At 34.6% G+C, this 27,772-nt stretch overlaps 1 long non-coding RNA gene across 1 annotated transcript; it reads left to right on the top strand.

Moving 5' to 3' along the window:
• LOC126514507 (uncharacterized) lies at positions 1 to 27,772 on the top strand. The gene is made up of 3 exons (XR_007595592.1): positions 1 to 59; positions 25,299 to 25,339; positions 27,747 to 27,772. It is a non-coding gene; the product is annotated as an uncharacterized lncRNA (long non-coding RNA).

Here is a 27,772-nt window from a genome sequence, read left to right as displayed (position 1 = left end):
GGAGCCGTGCCCTTTTCTGAAGGGAAACAGAAGAAAGGTGGATCTCGTGGAGAGGAGAGGTATGTGTGGTGAACTGAGAGAATAGGTAGTGGGTAAACTGCAGTTAAATATAATACACAAGAGAATAAAACTTAAAAATCTGTCTTTTTATGATACTCTGAGTGGGCAATATCTCCAATTTCACTTTGTGCAGTGGTCTTTCTGGCTACGCCCAGGATTTCTGGTGTTTACAAACACCTGGGAGACCAGGAGGAGCAACTGGGTAGCCTTCTGCCACAAAGGCTTCTGGAGGCCTCTCTTCTATAGCAGCCACAAAAGGCAGAGAAGGCTGTTCCACGGAAAGATACCTACCACTCGAGCTCATGGGATACTTGCAAAAGTAGGCCAGAAAAAAAAATTCCCTCAAGGCAGAGACCTGTTTCTACCTCCCTTCCATAAGCCTCTGAGAACCCTGCCCAACACTGCTAGGTGGCACTTAGTGAGCCTGGTGTCAGCAGCAGACAAAAGACTATGAAAACAAGGATGTATCTGGAAGCACCAGGATTTGACAAGGACAGGAGCAGAACTTCTCAACACCTGGAAAAGCTTTGGTTTCTTCTTCCTGCTATAAGAAAAACCAGGGCTCCAAGACACCATTAGGGGCAAGCACTAGGGACAGATCATTGTTCCACTGTCAATGCCCCACAGATTCTCTTTGAAGGGATACCTTGCTGAGCCTAGCTATAGGGGTGAGGGCCTTGGTCTTGCCTGGAAATGAAATGTCAGACTCCCCATGGAAAGCCTTACCCATTCTGAGGAGTAGACATGGCAGGGGCCTGGGGGAGAGCTGAAGAGGGAAGGGTTGGGCAGGAGGAGAAGAGTGAGTAAGAACAGGGATAGCTATGTAAAATGAAAAAAAAAATACTGTATTTTAAAAATTCTTAAAAAAAAATGGCGAGGGCACAGTGCAGCCCACAATCACTTTAGAATACAGGGAATCCTATTTTCATTGGTTCTGTCTATCTTGAAAACTCTAGCACATTTACCAGCTTTGGGAAATGGATACTTATGTATACTTTAGCCTGATATGGACTCTTTTTAAATAGATAGATTATATAGTAACTCCCCACTGTGTTTTATAACACTCTTCAGCAAATATGACTTTAGAGACTCATGTCTTATCTCAGTTTTTGTGTGCTTTTTCGCACTTGTTTAGATATTGCTAAGTATTGGGTTCTTGGCTAATTGTTGTAATCTTGCTCAGTAACTAGATCATGATCTCTACTCTTAAGCCAAATTTGATTCTAAGGAAAAATATTCCATTGTTCTTTTTTTTCCTTATACAACGTAGACACACCAGGCTGTTGTATCAATTATGCTGCCCTAAGCTTCCCACACACTCATTTAATGTGAGATAACTGTGACAAAATAATGAGAAAACTGTATTTTAGTTATTCCTAATATTACCATATATGAATTACAATATCAGTTTTACATACTTTGATATGGCTCTCCTTTTCACTTTCCTTTCATAACAGTTTTTCGTTAGAACGTTAGGTTTGTCACGTTAGAACGTTAGGTTTGTCAGTAAGTCTAAGAGGAAATGTATTAAGCTAAAATGAGTAGAAATATTCTGGAGCTAAAATATACAAATTGATTTTTAAATTGCTTGCATCAAATTATCTCAAGTAAGCCGCTGTGTCATTTTCAATGAAGTAAATTCTCTCCACTTTGACCTATAGCAAAATGGAATGACTATAATATCTTTGTGTCCCCCAAGGTTCCTCTGCCAGGTATTTGTGTGGAAGTTCTAATAGCCTGGGTCAAGCATACAGTAGCTAGGCTGATGTGGGTATTGTCCTTTGAAGGAGTTTGTGTAGCTCTGGTAGGATCCCTGTCACTTCCTCTAGATGCAAGTTCTTGTAAAGGAATGGACTTGGCCCTGGGTTCTTCAGTTTTTTTCTTAAGATTATCTCATTGACACATGTTTCTGGCATGATAATTCCTTTCAGGTCAAAGGGCTGAAACTGATTAACTGATTCATTTTGGAATTCCAACTTCTGAACTGCAAACTTTATACAGCATTAAGCTTTGTGGCTCCCTCATACGTGGTCTTTATTTTGTTGTGAACTGTGACATGCAAATTCTTAGCACCCTGTTGAAACCACTGAATTGAAATTGTCTGCCTTTCTCCCAGTTTATTTACTATACTGTGTTTATTTTCTTTTCTTCTCCCTTTTCTAGAGGAATTTATCACATTTGTTCACATTCATTAGTAAATTTAACTCATTTAATTCTTATTCGTAATGCATCTCTTTCTCACAGAGAAATAAAGATTATACCTTCACCCAAATCATTGATTTTGGATTGGAAGAAATCTACAGGGTTCACAAAGAATTCTTGTAAAGCAGCAGGGATGGGGGCTTCAAATAAATACACATAACTCAACTTAATCACTTCTTGATCTACTGCAACTTTTACTTTTCTTAAAGGTCTTTATTGTTTAAATGATGAGCAAATTTCCGTTAAAAAGATGAAAATGTAAAAGACATTCTCCATATGAGAAGTTTTGCTTTTTTTAATAGAATAAAAATTTCTTTAGATAGTGTGTTTGACTTAGAAAAAAAAATGCATTGGTTCAAGGAAAGTTTCCCTAAGTTCCTCAAGCCAAAACCTGAAACTCTAACATGGTAAAGTCATAATACAGCATCTACAATATACATTTGGATATAGTGGAAAGAGCACGAATTTTAAGAATTGGTAAGTTGACTCTTGATTGTACTGTCTGGTAGCTCCACAAATCTAGACAGACAAAGTGTTCATTCACTATAAAACACATTTGTACCTTCAATAAAATGGAAGACTATCATAGCATTTCCAGAATGGTTGAAAAATACTCAAAATCTACATAACAATGAATAAAGACATGGGGTTAGCTATTTACACTGTTAGATTTCCTAAGTGTAGATGAGATTTCTGAGTAAAACTTGCTATTTTTAATCTCTGTATCTACAGCCCTCAGCACAGAGTAGGTGCTACAAAGAGTAGACGCATTGCTGAAATCTAATGGTTCCTATGGTTACTGTTGAGACAACCTGTTATATATGGTTATTTTGAAATGACATTGTTAACATAGTTACATGATGTGCATTTTCTGAAAGAGACTTTTGTATCTGAAGAAGATAGAAATTTCTTTAGGAGGAGGCCACTTGGCCACTTAGCCCCAAAAATAATCACACAGAAACTGTATTAATTAAATTACTAGCTTCTTATTGGATAATCTCTTAGATATTGATTTAACCCATTACTATTAATTTGTATATGACCACATAACAGTAGATTACTGGCTGAAATTCCCAGCATCTGTCTCACGTGGCTCCATCACTTCTTTCTAACTCAGCATTCCTTTCTCCCAGCATACAGCCTAGCTTTCCCTCTCTAGTTCTGTTCTTCTCTGCTGTAGGCTCAAAGCAGTTCTATATTTATTAACGGTAATCACAGCATACAGAGGGAAATCCCACATTACCTCCCCTTTTCTGTTTAAATGAAAAGGAAGGTTTTAACTTTAACATAGTAAATTTATATATAACAAAACAGGTATCAAGAAAGAATTATGGTTCCAATAATTATATCTACTTTATCTTTTAAAATAACTAAAGAAAACTATAATTATAACTATAAATTTTTAACTCCATCAAAGACTCCAGAATGATATATTTCTCTAGTCTTTGAAAGGTTGGAAGAATGTCTATACAACTGGTTAGTATATACTAACTAACATAACTACAAGCTTTACTATTATAGATGATTATCTATTAACTTACATATCTTAATTGTATATTACATTTTAAATGAGCTGCACAATCACAATACCTTAATCAAGAGCATAAATATATGTGTATGTATATATATATATGTATGTATGTATGTATGTATATATATATACATATAACAAAATTGACCTAAAATTTGTATCAATAAATCAAGATCCATACCAATGCAATTATCTATAGCATATCCCCTTTAAATATAAATAAACATTTATAAACAATATTTGGTAATATGGGCATAGTTTCTCCAAACTGCTTCCTGTTGTTTATTGCTGAAGTGATTTTTTAAGGAGTGTTCAAGGCAACCTTTCAAGGGTCTTGGTCCATCAATCCACATTAGTCTGGATGCAATCCACTCATCCTCTGTGGAAACAAAATAAGAAGCTCTTTTCCAAAGCAACATATTCTTAGATCCATATTTTGAAATCAAGATACCTTGAAAGTATATATGTTGGTTTAGCTTAGCAATCCATAAAAGGAAAAGTCTCTTTGTATTTATCCCCTTCACAGTCAAAAAATCCAAAAAAAAAAAAAAACATATTGATACACCATAATTCAGACTGTGTATTTTCCTTCTTTATGTGTATTTTTTACCCCCTTTAAAAACTTTGTTTGAATGTTTACAAACCATTTATTTCCTTTAATAACTCTCTATACTCTTTTCCTTCTTTCTCTCAAGGTTGCATACATTTATCCAGTAGTGTGACCCATTTAAAGGTCTTTTATGTCTGAATCTGTCCTATTATGTATCTGTAATGCCTTACTGTCCAGGAATACTTCTTAAAATGCTAAGCATTTCCTAAAACTTAAACAGTGACATTACTAGATCAAATACAGTTCTGCACGTATGCCTCACCCAGTCCAGCAAGGCTGAGCAAGCAGCTTGGGCCTCTGAGAGGTACACACACTGCTGCACTTTCAGGCACACAGCTAGTCCATGTTGACATCAAGCAAGCTGCAGACTGCTGCTCACAAACTCCATCCAAAGGCTCTGACTCCTGAAAGAACCAGAGGTCATGCTGGCAGCACAACCCAGAAAGCTGGCATTTCAAAATGGCATGACTTTTCTGTTACCACTGAGTCAGGAAAACCTCTCTTAAAGGAGATATATCTCTACTTGCTTCAATCAAATAGAGCCTATCCAAGAAAATGCCACTAGCAAACCATGCTTAACTCTGTTATTTTGTGTCCAGAATTAATTTTTAAGCCTTTTCAGGTTTTTATGTATATATAAGGCTCCACGTTGCATGCCAATTTTTAGGAGGAGGCCACTTGGCCATTTAGAACCAAAATAATCACACAGAAACTGTATTAAATAAATCTCTGCTCTAATTTCTTATTGGCTAATCACTTACATATTAATTTATCCATTTCTATTAATCTGTGTATCTTCACATGACTTTGGCTTCCTAGCATCTGTCTCTGGTGGTTACATCACTTCTCTCTAACTCCACCCTTATTTCTTCCATTAAACAGCCTACCTTTCCCTGACTAGTTCTGTTCTTCTCTGCCATAGGCTCAAAACAGTTTTTTATTTATTAATGATAATCAAGGCATACAGCAATTCTTGAGAAATAAATCTGACTAAAGGCTTCCATGCATATTTGAAGAACTTAACATGTAAGTTATGTTACCCTATAATGATATACTTGAAGTGGAGAGGCAGACAGTTCTTTATCAACATGAGTTAATTGCAGGTGTTTTCTGTATTGAGTGTCATAAGGGAAAAGAACGTGAACAAAAGAGAAGAAAATAAATTAAATACCTCTATGGTTTCATGTAGAGACAAGAAAAACAAATTTAAACATCACCTACAGGTTTGTTTGTCTAGATAATTTTATTTCTATTCTGTGGTGGCAGTTAAGTTCTTAGTGAATAAGCTATGTAATTAAAAGGAGACAATGATAAGCCACAATAGTTAGCATCACAAAATCCTGTAACAAACAGACAGATTGAAAAAAAAATGGATAGAACCTAGTCAAAGATTATTTTCATTGACATCAAAAAATCTAACCATTTGTTTTCTCTAAGAAGAGTGAATCATACTTTGTAACCCATGTGCCTTGTGTGGGGGTCAGTTTGATAGTTGCCTTTGCCATCTTTGTCATGATTAGGAAACAGAGGTCTTAGCAGACTGGCATGCAAAGGTTCCCACTGAGCCTCTAATAAGATATTCAGGCAGTTATGATAAACCATTGCAACTCCTTAAAGCTCAGAATGTTAGTGATTGCTGCTATTATTATACAGTCATACTTCAAGAGTTTGAGTTTTCAAGGCTGCTGTTTCTATAAAGGCACAAAGATGTTTCACACAACTTGAGATATTAAGAAGGCTAGCAGCCAATTTTGTGAAACAAAAACAATTGTTAAAAACTGGTGTATTTGATGACTGATGTCGTGATATCTTGTTTGTACTCTAACAAAACTTGCCTGAAGATCAGAGGGCATGGCTAGTTACTAGTTAACAATAGAGGTCTCCAGTCTGTACAGCCAGAAGATGATAATGGTTGGGTGGAGAGAGGAATATAAAGAAGGAAGAGAGAGTATTTTGGCCTTTTTTTTTTGGCTGAGAAGATAGCAATGTAAGAGTTGTCTATGACTTACTCTTTTCTCTTTCTGATATTTCAACATTTATCCCAATGTGTGGTTCTGGGTTTTTATTAGTAAGACCAATTATAAGTTGTGCAACATATTGATAAGAAAATGAACTGGAGAAAAAATGTGTGCAATTCTGAAATCTCTTGGGTCAGGAGAAAGAGTTGTTTTTGCAATTGGGACAGAGATCTCTAAAGCACAAGCCAAGAGAAATGGAGATTTTGAAACCATGTAGGTCTTTGAGATATATGAGGCTAGATTTTAGCTAGTATATGACTGGGGTGGAAATAAATGAATTTCCTATTTTGTAATTAAAAATGAAAATTATTGTTTTCAATTATTAATAAATGTAAAAATTATAATAAATCTGAGAAATATAGAAACATTGGGGAAATTAGGAGGAGATGGATTGGGAGAGTAATTTGGTTGAAGCCTCCTGCTAGCTGACACTCAATCATAGTCTCAGTATTTACTGGAAAAAATGTCTACAGAAAATATTTCTTTTCTGAAGAGACACAGTCAAACTAACTATTAAAGTAATAATGAACCATGTTAACTAGTAAGCCTACATGATCTCCAGCATGGGGTTACTCTTCTCTTAGATATTTGTTCTGAATTTTCAAATTACAATTAACTTTTGTTTAAAATAAAAGTTCCTTAACTTTTCCCAAAACTTCTGCAAAGGTGGGCCTTGCTTTATTGATCACGATCCCATTAATCTACATCGGGAACCACCTTCCATGTCTTTCACTAAAACAGAAAAGCGTATTTATCAAATCTTATATAGGCACTTCAGAAGCCACCAAAACCATATTGCTCAATGAAGATTCTTGGAAGCCCACACCTAATCTTGGGGGTGTGTACTATTTCTTTTTCTGAAACTGAGTATCAGCCCCAAGCTGAAATATGTCTTAATTTTTTTCCTAAAAAAAAAGTGCAATTCTGCTTCATGCTACTTTATCCTAAAATTATTTTCTGTGTCAGAGACAAAAATTCTTTTGCCAGGTATAAGTCTGTAAAAATTAGTACTTGGTTGGTAGCATTGGTGGTGTGCCTTTGGCCCTTGTCTTACTCTCCCTGGCACAGTTGTGCCTACAAATTTATCACTCACTGGTATTCTCATACCATGCAATTTTCTGAAGATAGTTTATGCTACTACTATTTAAAGCCCTTGGGTTTTTACTTCTAGAGATTGAACACAGAGTATCACTCATGTTCAATACTCTATCAAAGAGTTATAGTTATTGTATGTCTACCACATGCATTAATTAAAGACAAAACATGTGCTACCATGATAAAATGCCAATGTCAAATGCATTAGTAAATTGCAGCAATGTATTTTGCTTCCTTGGTTTTATATGTTTAAAGATATAATTTAGACAAATGTTTAAAAAATTACAGTTCTCAATATATTGGCAAAGTGTAGTAGAATAGAAATCAAGAATATCTGATATGTAAGTTATAGAAATACATTTTGCAGAGGCCAAACAAGTCATAGGCAAATAGAAAAGCCACAGGGAAATAGAAATTCAACACTAATAAAATAATACATTCCTAAAAACAAGAAAAATTCCATGCTGACATTCTCTACTCTTTAAAACTCAAATAAGGTTACAGGATGACACAGGACTTCCCATTTAAAAATATTCTGTCTCATAGACTCAGGCTTGACTGATGACTGCTTTGTGGATATCATCCAGTCTGGAGGGATGTCAACATCTTTTGACATTATAATATTCTAATTTTTATTATAAAATTGTTCTGTGGTTACCATTACCTAATTTCTAGTATTTATTTTCTCATTTGAGTAATATATAAGTTGACCATGGTAGTTCATTCAGACTTTGATTTCTACTTTTGATGTCCACAAATCTCAGATTTTTTTTTTATTTTACTTCCACTATAAACAAATGTCTTAAAATTGGACTTCATTATATATTTTATTCTGTTGATTTATTCCACATTTAAACCACTGAAAACCACCTACTGTTCACAAATAGATAAAACTGATTTGGTATTGATGATTACCTTAAGTTTTCAAACAGTTTATATATTTAAATTTTTTTTCAGATATTAATTCCTAATAAAAGTTTTTCCCATGGTGAACACATGACATGTGTCTACAGAAATTTAGTCTTTTATTTAGTATAAAATAGTAAAGCAATTACTTTGGTCAGTTATAGCTTTCACATACTGCATGGAGGAAAATTATAAATTTGTCTTAAAAGCATTTTGGCTAATTTATTTTCTCTGGTAGGGTTTTCAGAGGGTAACATAAGGATATTCCTTGATATTGTTAATCTTTCCCCCCTATCTTTTTCTCTCTCAGCAATGCTAAATGCACATTTTAATCTTGAAACCAAGAAAATTGGGAATATATTTTAAAGCTGCGATAAGATTATTTTTCAAAAAGACATCTGAGCCCTGGGAAAGTTTTCTATGTGTGTATAAGGTTTTTTAATGAAAAATCTCACATTTCTTGATAAGTTATTGAATTTTACAAAATGACATTGTAAATTCATATTTATTTTAAATATATTCATAGAATTTACAATCTCATTGTAATTATCCTGGAGGGAATAAATTTATTGTAAAGAGATTTACTTGAGTTCCTTTTTTTTTTTTTTTTTGCCTTTGAGACTGTTACAAATAATGGGCTTCAAAATTTAAAATTTTCTCATGATGAGAGAAGGAAAAAAGTTTGTGCCTTGTGCCAGTGAGAGGGAAATCTTTTTCAGGAAGAAATTTCAAAAAGTTATGGCAACTTGTTAGAACACCTCAAGGAGAGATGAGAGTTGAATCAGTGGTGGACTAGATCATACCCTTGCTCAGGAATTCTTAGCTGTGCATACCTCTTGCTTTTTTAGTTTCACTTTATTTCAAGACCTGAAAGATGAAGCCAATTTTAAATGTGCCCTCATGGAAAACAAGTGGTTAATAATATACCATCTAGTTCCCATGTGACCTGAATGCTCACCACGAGTGAGGTGTTATCTGAGCCCCAAAGAATAAACTTGGATACCTTAAGAGATAAGGAAACTGGCACAGTTTGAGTTTTGAGGGCCATCAAGAACTATGACCTCATATTGTATGTTCTGTGATTGGTTGACTAAGGAAAAGAGGACTAGGAAGATTTTGTAAATATTTCCTACATGTTGTACCGGCACCAAATAGAAGTGGCCAGCTGAGCAGAACAGGTCCATTTGGGAACAAATTTCGAAAGAGTGTGGTGAATAAAAATCTTCACAGTAGGCAGAATTTAAGTCAAGTTCTTATGGTCATGCATTTTTATTGTGAGGAAAAGTAGCCAGATATGCAATATATAGAGACATGTATGGACTACAGCCAATAATTGGACTGAGTGGTCATGAATTTGGAAATTGACTGCTGCGAAAGTAGATGAGAAGGTATTGGTGGGAACAGAGTTCTCCAAGTGAGCAAAACATGTGAAGATAAGTTTTGCCTCTTGTAAACATTGACTAAAAAATAATACCAACAGAGGGGAAATTTGACAATCAAGCAAATAGAATGCTTCATTTTCTGAGTAGTAACCAACACTTTTCTCAGCCATCCCTGTCATTGCCCAATGGTCATGAACACTGCCACCAAGTTGCCAGAGATGGTGTTTATGCATGGGCTCAACAACATGGGTTCCATTCAGCAGCTGACATGGTCATTGATTCTCCAATATTACAACTATTCCTGGGTGATCTCCTAGCAAAATCCTTGTGTCCTAGTCCCACAGTCTTATGCTGTGCTGGCCCCGAAGCCTTGTTTCCAGAGAAGGCAGTCTATCTTCCAGCAGACACAACACACATCCCATTCTACTGGAAACTAAGATTTCTACCTCGTCTCTGGGTTCCTGAATTCATTAGTCAAATTGATGAATGAATTAGTGTTAACAGGCATGGTTGATCCAAACTAATATAGGAAAATTGGAATGCTGCTTCACAATGGAGGTGATGAATATGTCTGAATTTCAGGCTGCACTTTATGGCATCACATGGCATTACTATGTCCAGTGGTTAAGGTTAATGGAAAACAACAATAATGTCCCAGGAGTGAAGGTGTAGGTTAACCCTGCAGATAAAGTACTAAGATTGTTGTGGAGGAAGACAATTTGTTGAAAGGGTAATGGAAGAATGTAGTTTTAATAACAGCTAAATACATATACACAGTTTTAAAAATTAAGTTTATAATATCCATGAGTGATTGTTCCCCATTTTTCCAAGAATATGTTTATATATGTATATGTGTAAACCAACCAAATATTTGTATTTTTTCTACCTATTTACTATATAATAAAATATTTATTGAAATAATGTAAACATTATAAAATCTATATTATATTTAAGCCATGAGTATTAAAAGACAGAATATTTTAAAATAATTTTCCTTCTATTCTGGTTCAAGAACAATATATTTTCGGTTGGATGGGATAGCTTTATCTCTTAGGCAGACTTATTACCTTTTACTGTCTTTATTTGGGAAGTAAGTATTACATAAGAAAATATGATTATCAAATTAATAAGGGATGGACTTGTGATAATCTTGATTAACAATTTAATTAGATGTGGTGTGACTAAGAGACATATATCTTGATGGATCTGTAAGGACATCACTAGAACAGATTAAGTCAGAGAGAGAGGCTTTCTTTCAGAGTGTGTGGCACTTCTGGCAGTGGCCCAGGTAAAGAATGTCTGGTTAAAACAGCGTTGCTTTGCTTGCTTGCCTTCTAGAAGAGAAGGTGAGTGCATTCTCGCTATTTTTGCTGATGATGACATCCTCCACATATATCAGAACTTGATTCTTCAACCTTCACAATGAAATAAATACCAATGGTTCTTGTATAACCTTCCAGTCCTCCAGGGCCAGATGGGAACTGCTGACATGGAAGCTTAATGATCTGAAACACTGCTGTGATTTTCACCTCTCCAGGATGCCTTGATGTTGGGCTACACAGCCTATATTGCATAAACCTGTGAATGCATCTTTTTCCCTAAATTATTTCTACCGAATTTGTACCTTAGAGAGCTAATGTGGGGAGTTATTAGGGTTTTCTTATTTATTCATCTCACCAAAGTGGTTACATTGAGCAAATCCCGTTCTCTGATTTCCACTATATTTTATCTCGATTTGACCAAATGAGGACAAGTAGCTAATTTTAGTAACAGAAGTAAAATCAGGTTTCCCTCTCTGGGATCTTAGTGTTGTTAATAAAATAATTTAGGTATTAACTCAAATGGAAGCTCAGAAAACTATTTTTTAGAATTTAAAATGATAAGACTCTTTGCAAGAAAGTTAGAAACCTCAGCAGTGGTCAGGAGTAGGTGAAAGAAGAAAAGAAGGAAAACAAAAATATATGCCTGTTAAGACATCATGCGAATGAGACCAGAAGCCCAATCACAGGGATGGAGTCTTTGGAGAAAGAGTAAGGAAGCACAAAATGTTGGGAACCTGGGAACCACAAGGTGAAAAAAAAAAAAAAAAACAGTCACAAAGGACTAAAAAGAAGGAAGGTGGATTGTATGCTTTTTTGAATGGTTCAAAAAAGAAAACTGACCTGCGGGAAGTCCAAAATAAAAAAAAAAGAAAGAAAGAGAGAGAGAGAGAGAGAAAGAAAGAAAGAAAGAAAGAAAGAAAGAAAGAAAGAAAGAAAGAAAGAAAGAAAGAAAGAAAGAAAGGAAGGAAGGGAACCTGGCAAAATCACATTTGACTTCTGACCATCCCATGATGTGTTATCTCAGAACTAGTGACTGAGCATATGAGCCCTAGACAGAGCAGGGAATACAACTGGTATCTGGATTCAGTTGCATCCAGTTTATAGGAGAGTTCATAGAAGCGTGTAGATGATGTGTAGCAGAGATAGGCTTTCCCTGCTGAGACAAATGTCAGACAAAAGAGCAAAGACCAAGGCTTTCTTCTCCACCCCAGGCTGCCCAGCCCAGTCCTGCAGATGTAGCTGCATTAGGAAACAGCAAATCCTCATCATCTACAATGGTACCACAGAGTCCCAAAAGAAAATTTCTTCAGGAAATCCCTGGGAATTCCTTTGTGCCAGGAAGGTCTGCCAAAGGAGGCACTATCTCTTGGGAAAAGGATAATTTCACAGTTCTGATTACTTACCTTACAACCAAGTCTCCAGATACATGTTTGCTGGCTCCGTTCATCTTATCTACAGATTGTAACACCGCTACAGACAAGGCAGGGAGACGCTGAGAGTTTTTCTCTCCTCACTTCTTGCTCAAACTGTAATTTAACTCATTTCCTTCTAGAAAAGAAAGAAAGGAAGAAAGAAAGAGAGAGAGAGAGAGAGAGAGAGAGAGAGAGAGAGAGAGAGAGAAAGAAAGAAAGAAAGAAAGAAAGAAAGAAAGAAAGGGAAAGGAAAGGAAAGGAAAGGAAAGGAAAGGAAAGGAAAGGAAAGGAAAGGAAAGGAAAGGAAAGGAAAGGAAAGGAAAAGAAAAGAAAGAAAACTGACACATGAAGCTGCTTACGTGCAGTGTGTAAGGTAGCAAACTAAGGAGTGAAAATTCGTGGAGGATGACTTATCTTGCCTATCCTTTTGTGTGGATTAAGATAGACCCATTTCCTAGGTGACTGACCTTGTCTAACTGGATTGTTAAGTCTCCATCCAGGCAAGGGTTTTATTCTCTTCACTAGGAGTTTTCCCTTAATGTTCCTTTACGGTTAAATCACTCTAACTTTTTAGGGCTCCCAAAGTCTAGGTTCTAAAATTGATAACTCTTATAACATTTTTATAGAATCCATATCAATTGTATTTATCGTGTAAAATATTGAGAATGAAAGTTTAGTAAGGCTAATGGGGTTTTATAATGTATTTTACACAATACATTTTCATCATGTTTTTCTCCTTCCCCATCACCATCACCTTAAACAAAAAAATCCACTCAACTATTTCAGTTGAACTTCCAACCACTCTTATCTAATGTAAGCTGTTTAGGGAGGTGAAGGGGATATTGGAACAGATTAGGGTCATTTTTTAGATAGTGAATGGATTCTGAGTACATCTTGAGGTATTTGCATTTATATGGCTCTTGTGTCTTGAATAATGCTAATAAAATTTAAAATGTCTTAGAATTGTAGTAATGAAATAATAAACAAGGACAGATTTTTTTTTTCCAATGACAGGCAGTTGTTTATAAATGTTCCTTAACCCACGGATTGCTTTCTCCTAAGTAACTAGTTTGTGTTGACTAAGCATTCTGAGGACAAAATGAATTATATAAATATTTGAAATTGGCTTAATTCTTTTTTTCATTATTTTATTTTTAAATGTTTTTAAATGAAATACAGTCATATCACTTTCCACCCTCTCTTCCTTCTGCCCAGTCTTTTCCAGCTAACGCTTCTTTTTTTTTTAATCCAAAGCAAAGTTTAATGATGAAATACTACAAATGAATGTTCAACATATATCATACTTGTCTATAAGTCTTATACAAAACATCATCTGTGCTGAAGGATGAATATAGAATGAACGTCAATAAATGGCATTTCTCTTTTATAACTCTTGGCTTTATACACAAAGAATTCCTGTCTGCCTCCTAGGAGTAATACTCTCTGATGTCAGTAACACCTGCTGACACTGATGCCTTCAGGATGTTTGGATATTTTCAGAATACTTTTGAACATGGACAAATTTCTGCAGGAAGGGCAAAATCCTTCATCAGAAAAGGAAATTTCTGTACCAATTTTTAACTTTGCCCCTTCAAATGTTCATTCACAATATATTTTCATAAGAAAATTATCATTATTTAGAATTTAAAATGTTAAGCAACCTTTAAAAACAACCAATTAAATATTTGATTCAAAAGGAATTCTGGAATTCACATGTATTTTTATAGCATATTATCCATACACAGGGCAAAAAAGATACTTAAATTTTCATTTGCCTTTGATTTATGTTGCCTGATGATGTGAAAGCAGTTTTTTTTTAATATAATTTTTTTATTGAAAAAAAAAGATTTCCGCCTCCTCCCCGCCTCCCATTTCCCTCCCCGTCTCCCTTTTCCCCCCTCCTCCCTCTCCTTTCCCCCTCCTAGCCTGCCCCGTCACCCCACCCTCAAGTTTATAGCCTGTTTCTCCTTGATTTTATTTATACACACACACATATGAACACACACACAGAGGAGATAGATAGGATATGTTATGTGTATGTACAAAAACATATAAATAAAAACTGTTGTGTCCATTTTTGTTATTTGTATGGATATGGTTCAAGGCTGACTGCAAATTCTTTTCTCAGAGACTGTGAGCTAAGGAGATTACTATAATATTCCTAGATTCAGATTCTCTTAAAAATTTCTTAAGTGTAGAAACTCCTGATATTGCCTTATGTTGTCATCTGACTTTGTGAATAATTTGAGAACCAATTTTCATCTTTATATTTTAATAATCACACACATACACACACACACACACACACACACTTGTAAAAACAGGGAAGGAATCTCTGCCAATTATAAATAATTAAGAAGACTCCTTAGAGAAGAAGCATGTCTATTTTCCCTCCTCTTCTTTTCCCATTGTAAGAGTTCTGTACATTTCCTACCACGATTGTTCATGAGGAATCTCCAGTCATCAATGGTATCATAAATTCAGCAGCAAGGTAGTTGCTCTTAGTGTGTCTCAGGAGTTTTCTGTGTCAGAAATAACCAGTCAAATACCTATGTACTTATTTAGATGTGGAATATTATCACCTTAACTGCTCTTCAGCTTAGATATTTCCAAACAAAAATGATTACTCTATTATAGAATTTAACCACTTCTGCATTAAATTATGCAAGTGACCAAACATATTTATGTTACAATTATGAACTGATTTTAATTTCTTTTGAAATCCAAAGAAGGTATCTTAGAAGACCCAATACTTTTATATGTTTCTTGAAATAAAATTATTACTTGCTTTTAGTAATTTGTATTTTAACTCCAACACAGTACATTCCTGTAACAACTAAAAATTATTATTGTTTCAATAAAAGTTCTTATCAGAGAGTAAAAGCAATTGAAAGCACACCTGTAACTTTTTATTGTCCCAGTGAAACGTCTGTGTTTTAAAAGTAGCTAAGTAATGAGTTATATAGTTAATATATTGGTATTTTAAAGGAAAAATTAAATATGTGTATTTATCAATCATTAGTAACAAAATAAAATGAAAGGAAAAGAAATGATTAGTTGTGTTTTGTAGCCTTTTAAAATGTGCTTGAAAGCATTTTAAAAATAAGATGGCATATATTGTCTAAAATGAATGAGTATTACTCAAATAAAATGTGCTTCCAAGGTGATGCACATGCTGTAATTTATTTTTCATGGTTTGAATGTAGGGAGGGAGCTACAACATTTTTTAAGACATAAATTGAAGGAACAACCTAAAAGCTTTAGTTGATGTCCTCTAATTCTGAGGAATGTTTGAATCACTAACAGCCAAATCCCTTTAAATGATCTTTGACATTTTAGAAAGAAAATACCATTGAAAAGAAAAAAAATAAAGCTACAGTCATCTAACTTATTTAATTTAGATCTATCAAGAGGAAGCATGCATAATTCAGAATAATGCTGAGAATGTACAAAGTTATGAATAGTTTGGTATTAGAAAACATTAGACAATAGGGTGAAGAGAGCCAAAGTTTATTTTAGATTTTTTTCTTCACATTTTATAACAGTTAAGAGACAGAACGTTTGCTGCTGCACAGATATCTTTTTCTGAACTTTGCAAAGTCATTTACCTATGATCAAAAACAGAACGAATGTTTTTTTAGGAAGTTTTTTTTTAAGTGCCAATACTACTGGTTGTTAAGAATGTAGCATATGGAATGTAAATGGTGAATATTTATTTGTGTAATTGCAATTGCTACATAGGACTGCCATTGAAATTGTACTGCCATTTGTTAAAGAACAGTAAGTTAAATCTATGGGTTGGATATTAGGTTATAAAGCAAAAAACCTCTCTGACACACAGTTCAGAGTCTAGCACATAGAGACACTTGGCTGCTGTCACCCACTACACCTTTCAGGAAAGTGAGTGGAATGTATTAAATAGGAAAAGAGAGGCTGAAATTAGCTCCCGTAAGTTCGTCTTACCCCTAACATTTGATATCTTGGAATAAAGATAAAATACCTTTTCCTTTCCATTGCCAGGATATTTAAGAAATAAAAGTGTTGATATTTTGTGACCCAAAATGAATGTACAAACTGCAAATGAATAAAGTATTATCATTACTACTAACTGTTAGCTAGACCAACTTAAATAATTATGAGTACCATATGGACAAGGATAGGATATTTTAAAAATGACTGTGTTTCACTATATCTATTCATTAAGTTCTTGAGGTTCTAGTTAGAGCAATAAGACAACAAAAGTGGATCAAGAGGATAGAAATTGGAAAAGAAAAAGTCAAACTACCACTATTTGTTAATGATATAATAGTTTGCATAAGTGACCCCAAATATTCTACCAAGTAACTTCTACAATTCATAAATAAACTTAAGTAATATAGCAGGATACAAGATTAACTCAAAAAAATCAGTAGCCCTCCTTTATACAGATGAGAAATTGTTGAGAAAGAAATGAGAGAAAAATCACCATTCACAATAGCCACAAATAGCATAAAATATCTTGGAATAACTCTAACCAAACCAGTGGAAGATCTGTATGACAAGAATTTTAAATCTTCTAAGAAAGAAATTGAAGAAGACACCAGAAAGTGGAAAGATCTCCCGTGTTCTTGGTAGATAGTCCATTGCTTTGAAATTCATCCTTAGGAACTTTTCAGGACATCTATAGAATATATCAACATTTTTTTCCAAAAATTACAGATGAATTTCTTCACCCTAGTACTAATATAATACTTTTTCCTCCTAAGAAACCTCACGAATTAGGTAGACCTCCACAGTCTGTTTTACTACTAATATCCTGTTCCTACTAGGATAGCCCATTCTGCTCTGCTTAGAAAATAAAGGCATTTTTTCTTTAGTTCTACATACCAGAGTCTTCCACATGCTCCAAACCAATATGGTCCAGTTTCTAACAGCAAAAATCCTGATCCTGATTTATGTATTAGTTACTTTCCCATTGTCATAAAAATGATCTGCGAGGTAAAAGCAGCTAGAAGAGAAAAGTGTTCATTTTGATTTATTGTTGCAGGCTATGCTGGATATGTACATGTGGCTAGAGCAAGAAGGTGGCTGATCACATTTCACATGCTCATAGAAAACAGAGCATCAGCAGGGTAGGGGAAACATTCTTACTTTCTCACCCATGTTGGCTATAAACTTTCAGAGCCTATCTCCAGTGAAGGACTTTCTCCTTCACGGCTCTGTCTACTTCCTTCATGCTCTAAAACCTCCTCAAACAGTGCCCCCACTTGGACACCATGTCTTCAGATATATGAGCTTATATGGCAGACATTTTTTATTCAAGTCCCCATACAGTAGAAAGTCTAAGCTTGAAAGTTAATCATTAAAAAAATATCTGAAATCTATAGTAACTTTGTCTAAATGCATGTATCTGCTTTTACTAACAAACTTTAAAATTAACTTTTGAAAAAATAATTACAATGGTAATTACTTGCTGTTATTCTTGCTTAAATAATAACATAAAAGAAGCAAGCACATTGACTCTGAAGCTATTAAAAGATTTACAATGTGTGGATACTAAAGGGACCGGTTTCTAGGAGAATTGCAGACATAGATATGTGCAAGCCTTACTACCCAATGCAGAAAGAGGCTTAGTATTTGCTGATTACTAGTTGTTATGAATAAATTACATGGATGTTTCATTTTATGTGATGATAGGGCTAACCCTAAAAGTAGAAGTTCTACTTATTTTATAATACATGCCTCTTGTTTCTTCTTTTCCCTTTATGACCTCATTGCCCTCGTATGCTAATAAAATGTATGCATTTCACTTCTCCATGATCTTTCATTGTTTACTGAGCACTACTTAAGCCATGTGGTAGAATTAAAGAAATACTTTTTTAAAAAAAGAAGCTTCCATTTTCTTCTCTTAACTTGGCATAGTGTCACAACCTACATGCATTCTTCCATTCATTAGAGTCATTTTACTTGTTTTTAGAAAAAAACAGGACTTTCATTTCCTTATTAACATCATAAGTAAGAAATGAAGAAAAAGAAAAGACTGGAAAAATAAGGTCTTAAGTGGAGTTTTCACATTTTATATAATCTCCACCTTTTGCTTATTGCCATTTCCTGGGAAATTTGCTTAATGCATAGCCTTCACTTCTCAATAAAATTATTAAATGTGTGTAGCCACTCCAACGTTTTCTAATGGATGTCTTTTATTCCTTCGCTTGCATTATTACTGTGTCTATTATTTATTAATGTTCATTTCTGTTTTATTTTCCTTTTCTTTTTCTATTGATTTTTATTGAGCTCTACATTTTTCTCTGCTCCCCTCCCTGCCTTTCTCCTCCCCTTCAACCTTCTCCCAATTTATTCAGGAGTTCCTTTTATTTTTCTACTACCCATGTAGATTAGACCTATGTATGTCTCTCTTAGGGTCCTGCTTGTTGTCTAGGTTCTCTGGGATTGAAATTTGTGGGCTGGGTTTTTTTTTGTCTTATGTTTAAAAACAAACTTATGAGTGGGTATATGTGATAATTGTCTTTCTATGTCTGGTTACCTCATTCAAAATGATGCTTTCTAACTCCATCCATTTGCCTGCAAAATTCAAGATGTTGGTTTTTGTTGTTGTTGTTGTTTTTCTGCTGTATAGTACTAACTTGTGTAAATGAATAATATTTTCCTTATCAATTCTTTGGTCAAAAGGCATTTAGGTTGGGTCTAGATTCTGGCTATGACAAATATGCTGCTATGAACATAGTTGAGCACATATCCTTGTGGCACGATTGAGCATCCTTTGGATATATACCCAAAAGTGGTATTACTGGGTCTTGAGGAAGGTTATTTTCTAATTTTCTGAGAAATAACAACACTGACATTCGAAGGAGCTTATTGTAGACCAGGCTGAGCTTGAGCTTCTCATTTCTGCTTTTAAATAAACCTAATTTAGCATGAAGTACTGTTATGGAATATTTTCTGCTCCCTCTACAAATGTCTGCTTAACAAGTTATAGTTGTGTAATTATTGCTTTTTCCCTGTTTTTCTTTGAACCCCTAAAACTTAGGCATTCTACATGAACTTTTCCTACTTGCAATTCTCTAAGTCTCTACCATATTCTCATATTGTGTCTGAAGGCTAAAGTCATGATTCTTTTAAATCAAAGATTTTCCTTTGGTTCCCATTCTTTTCCTCCAACAGCACTGCCAGGAAATTCTTTACAATGAATAATAGTAACTCTGTCTTGGATTAGACTTTTCAATTTCCTGAACTACAGCCATTCATTAATGCTTAAACTCCAGGAGAAAGGAAAACTCATAGTCAAACATGGAGTATGTATATCACACCTATATATAGGGGACTTTCTAATTTTAGTTCTTTACAAGATCCTTTTAAGACAATTAAGCTTAGCATATAACTCAAGCAGTCCTTAAAAGTGTTAACGTCTTGCCTTAGTCACCCAAGTGTTGAGATTACTATAAATATGTGCTACCATGCTTAACTTTGAATGTAAAAAAAATTCTATTTATCTATCTTTCCCTCATGTTTTTACTGTGTGCTGAATTCTTAGTTAATATTAATTAACATACAGTTTAAAAATGGGAAATATTTTTAATATGAAGAGAGGAGTAAGAACTGTATATATTATTTTCCTGTTTATAAACAAGGGCTATTAGATGTTCAGACATAGTTAAAATTAGCAGATTCAATGACTCTTAACAATTTTAATTGCTCCCAATGTATCTAGACCAATGCCTACACTTTATCAAAGAAAAATAACCATATTTAAATAATCACTCACTAAGTATAGAAAGTCTAGTATTTGTCTATTATAAAAATTGCCTTGTTGAAAAGAAAATTGTTCTGACCCAATCAACACTGCAAATAAGCCTTACTTGCAGTTATGTGTAAGGGATCCCATCTATTTTGACCATTATTTATTTTATTACTAATTGTAGGTTCTTTCTGCCTACCCTCAAGAATGATAATAACCAAGGAAGAAATCATTATAGGAAGCTCAATCTATACATAACATTAGCATCATCACCATGCATTAAATGTAATTGCAATAAATTATTATTACCGTCAAATAAAGTCTTTGTCCTAGTGTTCCAGAAGGAAGAGCAGATTTATCAAGTAGATTCTGCTTTGCAATGAAAGGAAATTATTAGCAATTTAGCTAGACCACTTAAACTTATTTAATAGTCAAAAAATGTTAAAGGCCCTTAGAGATTTTGTAGTTAATATAATTAACCTATCGTGTAATTAGACATGTTTGAATTAAAGTCCTTTTTCAATGATAATACCTATAGCAGAAATATTCTCTGGGTAGAAAAAGATTAGTGTTCACATTAGTGGTAAATTCATTATGATGACCACATTTACTCTTGTGGTCTCTCATCCCTGAAGGATAAAAACTGTATAGATACACAGGTTTGCCCTTGCTAGGTAAAATTTTAGCTTGTTTATAGTTCAAAGAACTTTTAAAATAATTTTGAAGACATAATATTAGTTTTAGGGAAACTACTATGTGTTTTGATTTTTTTCCTGGACCTTTTGGAAATGTAGGTTAAAAAAAAGTACTATGGTATGTTAGTAAAGATTGGCTAGAAGTCAATGTGTCTTCCTTCATGCAGGCTTTTTGGAAGTTGGAGTTCAATATCCCTACCAAGTTTTCATTCTTGAAGTCAATCATCTGAAACTAGGTCTAAGAGCACAGATAACTCCATAGCAGCCAATATTACTTCCACATCACTCATGTGCCTGCTCACAATATTTACACTTATAAAAGTACAAGTGCAAACAATCTCATAGCCTTTTTAATTCTTTTGCCATTCTAAGTTTAAAAACAGAAACCAACAAACTTATGTCTTCACTCCATAAGTTCTCTGTATCATGTCTGTCTTCTTGTTGGTTGATGCTGAATTGCTGCTATTGGCCACTGCGAACACCTTAAGTCATAGAGTATCTAGTTTAGAAAATGTTAAATGTATGTTTTTGCACCTGTTTGGCTTAGGAGAGCCCTGCATGGTTCACAGTCATAGTATTATTTAGCACAGTAACATAGACTATGGGTTTATAATTAAATTTCTAGTTTACATTGCTTTGAAATAGTTTGCTTTTATTAATTTATTTAACTCATCTTACTTGGTTAATCATATCACTCAGGTTTCAAGAAGCTTTGAAGTTGGGTAATAAAAAGATATTTGAAATATTTGAAGGTTATGGAGTAGTAAATGCCAAGAATATAAATTATGAGTTGTGAAGGATGCCCATGAGGGCTCTAATAATCGCACAGAGAGCATAGGAGACAACATTCTGTTAGAGAAGTTCCCATAGGTGAATGTATTCAGGACTCTGGATGCTACTCATTTTCTTCTGGGGATTCTTCTCCCTTCTTTGTGTCTACTCCAACTAGGATTCAAATTTGGTGAGAAACCTTGTTGTTGTAGCAGGAGACCTTTATGGTAACCATGGGCTTTGGATTTTGCTACGCAGACAAGGCAGGAAGTAAGGAATTGGGCAGGGGATCTTAGCACTGTGGAAATCTCTACTAGAAAGTTTCCTGATGGAGCTATAGAAGAGGAGTTCCAACTGAGACCTAAGAACATTTAAACAAACAGCAGTTTTTCTTGCTTGCCAGGAAAACTACAGGGAGTATGAAAAGTCATCTTGATATAATAACTATGCATAACTCTAGAAACAATGATTCCCAAGATTCTAGAGGTCCACACCTCACCACAGGGTTCACAGTATGTTGGACATCAAGATTTAAGATTTAATGTCTAACCTGCTGGGTTATGGTCTTTTAGGGATCAATTATTACTTTTGACTTCTCTATACCTACATTTTAGGATAGGCATGTTTATCCTATGCCTTTGTTTCTCTTATATAAATATGCAATTTGGGACATAAAGATTGAAGAGTACATACAGCACTTAACTCATAAATATGAATACCTGATTTTGGAGCCTAAAACTTTGCTGGACATTACTGTATACCTGCTGACCAGCTTGTTGTGGGGGTGAAATAGGCAGATTTCTAAGGATTGTTGCTTTTAGAATAGCTCCATGCTCAATAGAAGACCAGTTTTGAGAGAATAAGGAAAATAATAATAAAGCAGGATACCTGATATGACTGTTTACCCTCTTCATAAAAAGGTACACAGACACTCAGACATACAGACACATGTATGCCCATACCACATGTCCATCTTTTTGTTTCTCTCACACACATGTCCACACACATCTGCATATTCCACACCAGCAGCCTCTGTCTTTCTGTCTCTCTGTATCTCTATCTGTCTCTCTCTCTTCTGCCCTCATATGAACACATACACACACAAAGGAAAAAACTTTTAGATGATATTTTTTAAATTATGGCTAGGGGTTAAATGAGAATAAAGTTACCTTAACTATCATATGAAGTTTTGGTCATGGATTTTTTAATGTTACATGTTAAAATTAGGAATAGGATAATTAGGGGAAAATCAATTAATTTTTTATTATAGTAAAACAAGTGTAAACCTTGGGAGGCAGGATAGAAAGATATGGTTAATAATGATTTAATTATCTTTGCTAATGTTAAGTAAAAGGCTTATTTAAAGAGAATGAATGTAAAATCATTTGCTTTTTAGAGTATTTACCTACATGTAGGGTTGAGGTAAAAAGATTTAACAGTAACATTTGCATGAAGAACTAATTGAGTAATTACTAGGAGGTTACTATGTGTTAAAATGGAGTGACAGGACCAAAGGAGATGCTTGCCCAGGCCACAGCAGACACAGAAATTTGAATCCAGCACAAACAAGAAAAATAAATGAAGTGCAGTAGAAAACACTGAAGAATATTGAGTTGGAAAATGACCCTCTTGCTAAATTGCCTTCTGCATAAGCATGAGAGCCTAAGTTTTTATTCCTGATGCCCTCAAAAAGAAGCTAGACATTGTGGTAAGTGCCTGTGGGCACAGAGATAGGAATGCACAGATAAAGGTTGCTGAAGTTCATTGGTCAGCCAGTGTAGACATTTTAACACACTCCAGATTCAGTGAAACACCATGTGTAGTGGATGAATTAGAATGATCCCATAGGCTCATATATTTGAGGGACTGGTCCCCAGTTGGAGAACTGTTTTAAACAGAATAGGAAGTATTATCTTGTTGGAGATATGTCACTCATGGTGGTCTTTAAAGTTTGAAAAACCCACACTAGGCCCTGTGTGTCCCAGTACTCTCTCTCTCTCTCTCTCTCTCTCTCTCTCTCTCTCTCTCTCTCTCTCTCTCTCTCTCTCTCTCTCTCTCTCTTTCTGTCTCTCTCTCCTTTCTCCGCTCTGTGGATTAGATACAATTTTTCAGCTACTGGTCTAGTGCTATAACTCTTTGTTGTTCACCACATTTCCCATCATGATGATCATGGTCTTACTCTCTGAAATTATAAGCAAACTCCCAATTCAATGCTTTATTTGCCTTGGTCATGATATATCTTTGACATCGATAAAAAAAAGTAACTAAGAAAGTGAGCACTTGTAATTCTAGAGATAGAGTACAAGATAAATAATTGCTGAAAATCTTTTGACAGCTAGTGTAGATAAATCACTAAACTCCATGTTCAGTGAGTAACCTTACCTCAAATATAAACAAGAAATACACTCAGTGTTTTACTTTAGTCTACAAACACACACACACACACACACACACACACAAACACACACACCACTAAGCACATGCACAAGCATATACGAACACATGTAAAAATAAATTTAAAAGGAAATGAGAAAAAATGCCAACTGAAACAGTAAATAAATTTGTCACATTATGTTCTTAAGTATAACAAAGTGATACTTGTATATTATTTGTCTTAATAGTCTTCTTTCAGGTTGAAGAAAGTATTCACATATGTTGAAAAAATAAAGGTAATTCAGAATTCCGATGTACAATTTAGTATGCATGTGTTTTCATCAGGAGCAGGCTAACACCAGGGTATATTTAAAAATGTATGAGCCCTGCATTGCTTTTGACAAAATTAGTCATAAGTATATTTGGCATTTTTGAAGGACCGACTCAAGTCACATACACTTGCTCAATACTTGCTTACATAGGCAGAAAACACCTCCTCTCCATAGTTATGAAGAAAGGAACAGAGGTACATTGACATATTCTGATCACCTGCCGGGATAGCACCGAGTTTACTTAACTTCATAAAAGGGCCAGACAGTCACCTCCTGATCTAGAAGGTGTGATTAAGCCTTGTTAGTCTCCAAACTCTCCTACCATGAGATATAGTGAGAAATGAGCCTGCATTTCTCGACCCCCACAAAGACGTAACCAGTAGAGAAAAAGGATGACTCTACTCCAGCGTGAAAAGATAACACAGATTTATATTCTAAGATATAACCTTGAATAAATGATTATATCTAACTTATCAAGATTTCTCTGGATGGAACCATTCATCAGTATTCAACACACCCTTCATTTGATCATGTGTGTGTGTACACATAGATATAAATTATATATATACATGTGCCTTTGAACTTCCATTGAAGAGAGGATGATCTTGAACATCTGATCCTTCTGCATTCATCTCAGAGGTTCTAGAATTGAAAGTGTGTGGCATCATATCTCATTTATTTAATGCTTGGAATTGAACCCAGTACCTTATATTCATGGCAGGTACTCTAGAAACTAAGTTCCAGTCCCAGCCCCCAAATTTAAATTGTTAACATGGCCTATTTTTAATGACATCTGTTTGTATGCTATGAAAATTAGTTAATTTATTAAAAGATCACAACTTTTATACTTCCAGACTCACTTCCAATGGATATTCACTATCAGAAAAATGATAAGGTAAAAAGAATTTTGATTTGACATACCTTTTCAGCAAAATCTCACTTATACAGTTTCATCTTTTTCTTATGGAATTTGAGAAATTAGACTAGACTTCCTTAGTTTGTTTGTCACTTGACCATTTGAATGCTATGTCAATTTATCAACGATGTTGTTACTATGAAATATCTATGATTTATTAACATTCATGATTGTATATGCCGTTCTCTTTATTTTTATGCCTATATTACATGGAATGTGATGTATAGCAATTTAAGATACAGTAATTAGCAACTTATGCTTAATCCTCCATAAACATTGAGTAAGATTGTACCATAATAAACTGGTTTTAAATTCAAGTCTTTACTAAGTTAAGGATTAGTCATTGACAACAATGTCTATCAAAAAGAGAATTTGAAAACAAAAGAACTTGAAGACAGTCCATTAAATCGTAATGATGTATTGATGCTTCTTAAGCAAAACTTGTCCCCATTCTTTCGGGACCCATCCATTCTAGAGGTTAATTCATTGCATGCTGAGTATGAGGACACTTTAGTGGTGTAGAATATTAAATTATCTTTAAGATTATTCTTTTTGAGTGAGTTAATAGGGTTCCCTAGAAGAGACTGTTTCACAGCAGAATTCCTAATATTCTTGTTCTTAGATTCTTTCTACCCATGATATTCTGCTAAATTCTCTGATGCTGCCGTGATGCAGATGGAACCAATGGGGCAGTCCATGATCTGGTTATTTTTCCCTTCGGTAGAGTTTGATGATCTCTGTTTTCTGTGAAGAGTAGTTTCTTTGATGAAGGTTGATAACTGTACTTATCTACTGTATAAGTCTAAGATACAAAACTATGCTGTTCTAGCAAAATGGCAGTGGTAGATTCTCTTCTAAGATCTCTGACCTCACTATTCTCAGGATATTGGCTAGGTTTCTAGTACTGGGGATTATTTCTCAGTTGATTGAACCTTAATTCCAAATATATAAAGAAGACATTAAGAATGGCAATATCAGTAGACATGCTAATATTGAAAGGGCAAAATTTCACAGGGTCCATCCCTTAGATAAAGAACTACAGGCAACTAATGACTACCAAGAGAGGGAAAATTAATCTTTCTCAGGGATGAGCCCTCTTATTGGTCACCCAATAAGGAGTGGTCATCGCAGAAACTGTATAGATACAAACAATAAAATAAAGTCAGAGGGTTGCATATATATATATATAGAGAGAGAGAGAGAAAGAGACAGACAGACAGACAGACAGACAGAGAGACAGAGAGACAGAGAGTGCAACAATAACAAAAGAAAAGTGGGCTACTAATTTAAAGGGGAGAAAATATATGTGCCAGAGGTGGGGTACCTAGGAGGAGCTTGAAGGAATAAAAGGAAGGGGAAATTGTATAAATTTACTTTAATTAAAACCTATAAAAATTAAATCAGAATTGATGGGAAGTTTGTCTTTCCATGAGTTTATTTGTAATGAAGAAATGATGCAGATAAGACATGGAAATCTTTGTGGGTACAAAAATACATCTAAGAGTGCAACCTTTCAGAAAATATTTCTCAAAATCTTCTGTTTAAAAAATATATTGTGAACAGTCACAAAATAAAGTTCACTTTCTGATGTAGGATTCCCCTCTGTATGCTGTGAATACCATTTGTTAATAAAGAAACTGTTTTGAGCCTAGAGAAGAGCAGGGCAGAACAGAGCTAAGCAGGGAAACTAAACCAAATGCTGGGGGAAGGAAGGCAGAGTTTAGAAGCCATGGAGCCACCACCAGAGACAGACATGCTGGAACCTTGTTAGTATGCCATGAGCATCATGGCAAAATATAAAATACTGGAAATGGGTTAATACTAGTTGTAAGAGCTAGCTAGTAATACACTTAAGTGATTGGCCAAACAGTGATTTAAGTAATAGAGTTTCTGTGTGATTATTTTGGGAGTCTGGGTGGCCAAGAAATGAACAAGTGGCCTCTTACAACAACATTCCTTTTTGAAATTACCTTCAGCTTACAGTCTGCATCTTTCCTTTGTTTTTCTTCATATGCCACACATTTCAGAATTATAAATATGCTAACGTTGCAAGTCTTTAGAAACCATAGAAGACGTTGAATAAAGTATATTTCCCTTAATTTAAATAGTAAATAAATGAAAATAACAACAAAATATGCCTTAAAAATAAAATCTCCAGATAAAGATCATCATACAATCTCAAGAAGTGTTTCCAGAGAGAGAGTTCGTAAATGTTTTTGAGCAGCACCATTATGCTCTGATAAATCATGCAAACTCTGAAGGTTTGTAATTTAAATGAGAGATATCATTTCAATTTTATGGTTCATAATAGACTTGCAAAACTCTTTTGCATTACTTTACATTCATTTTCCATATTTTCTTACTCTATCTTGGGAAGCCTATCAAGAGATATGCTACTTACATCTGAGATCT

The sequence above is a fragment of the Alexandromys fortis genome, unplaced genomic scaffold (assembly GCF_014885135.2).
Source record: "Alexandromys fortis isolate MF-2015 unplaced genomic scaffold, M_Fortis_MF-2015_v1.1 scaffold_131, whole genome shotgun sequence".
Lineage (NCBI taxonomy): Eukaryota > Metazoa > Chordata > Mammalia > Rodentia > Cricetidae > Alexandromys > Alexandromys fortis.
This window is presented reverse-complemented; position numbering and strand designations above follow the sequence as displayed.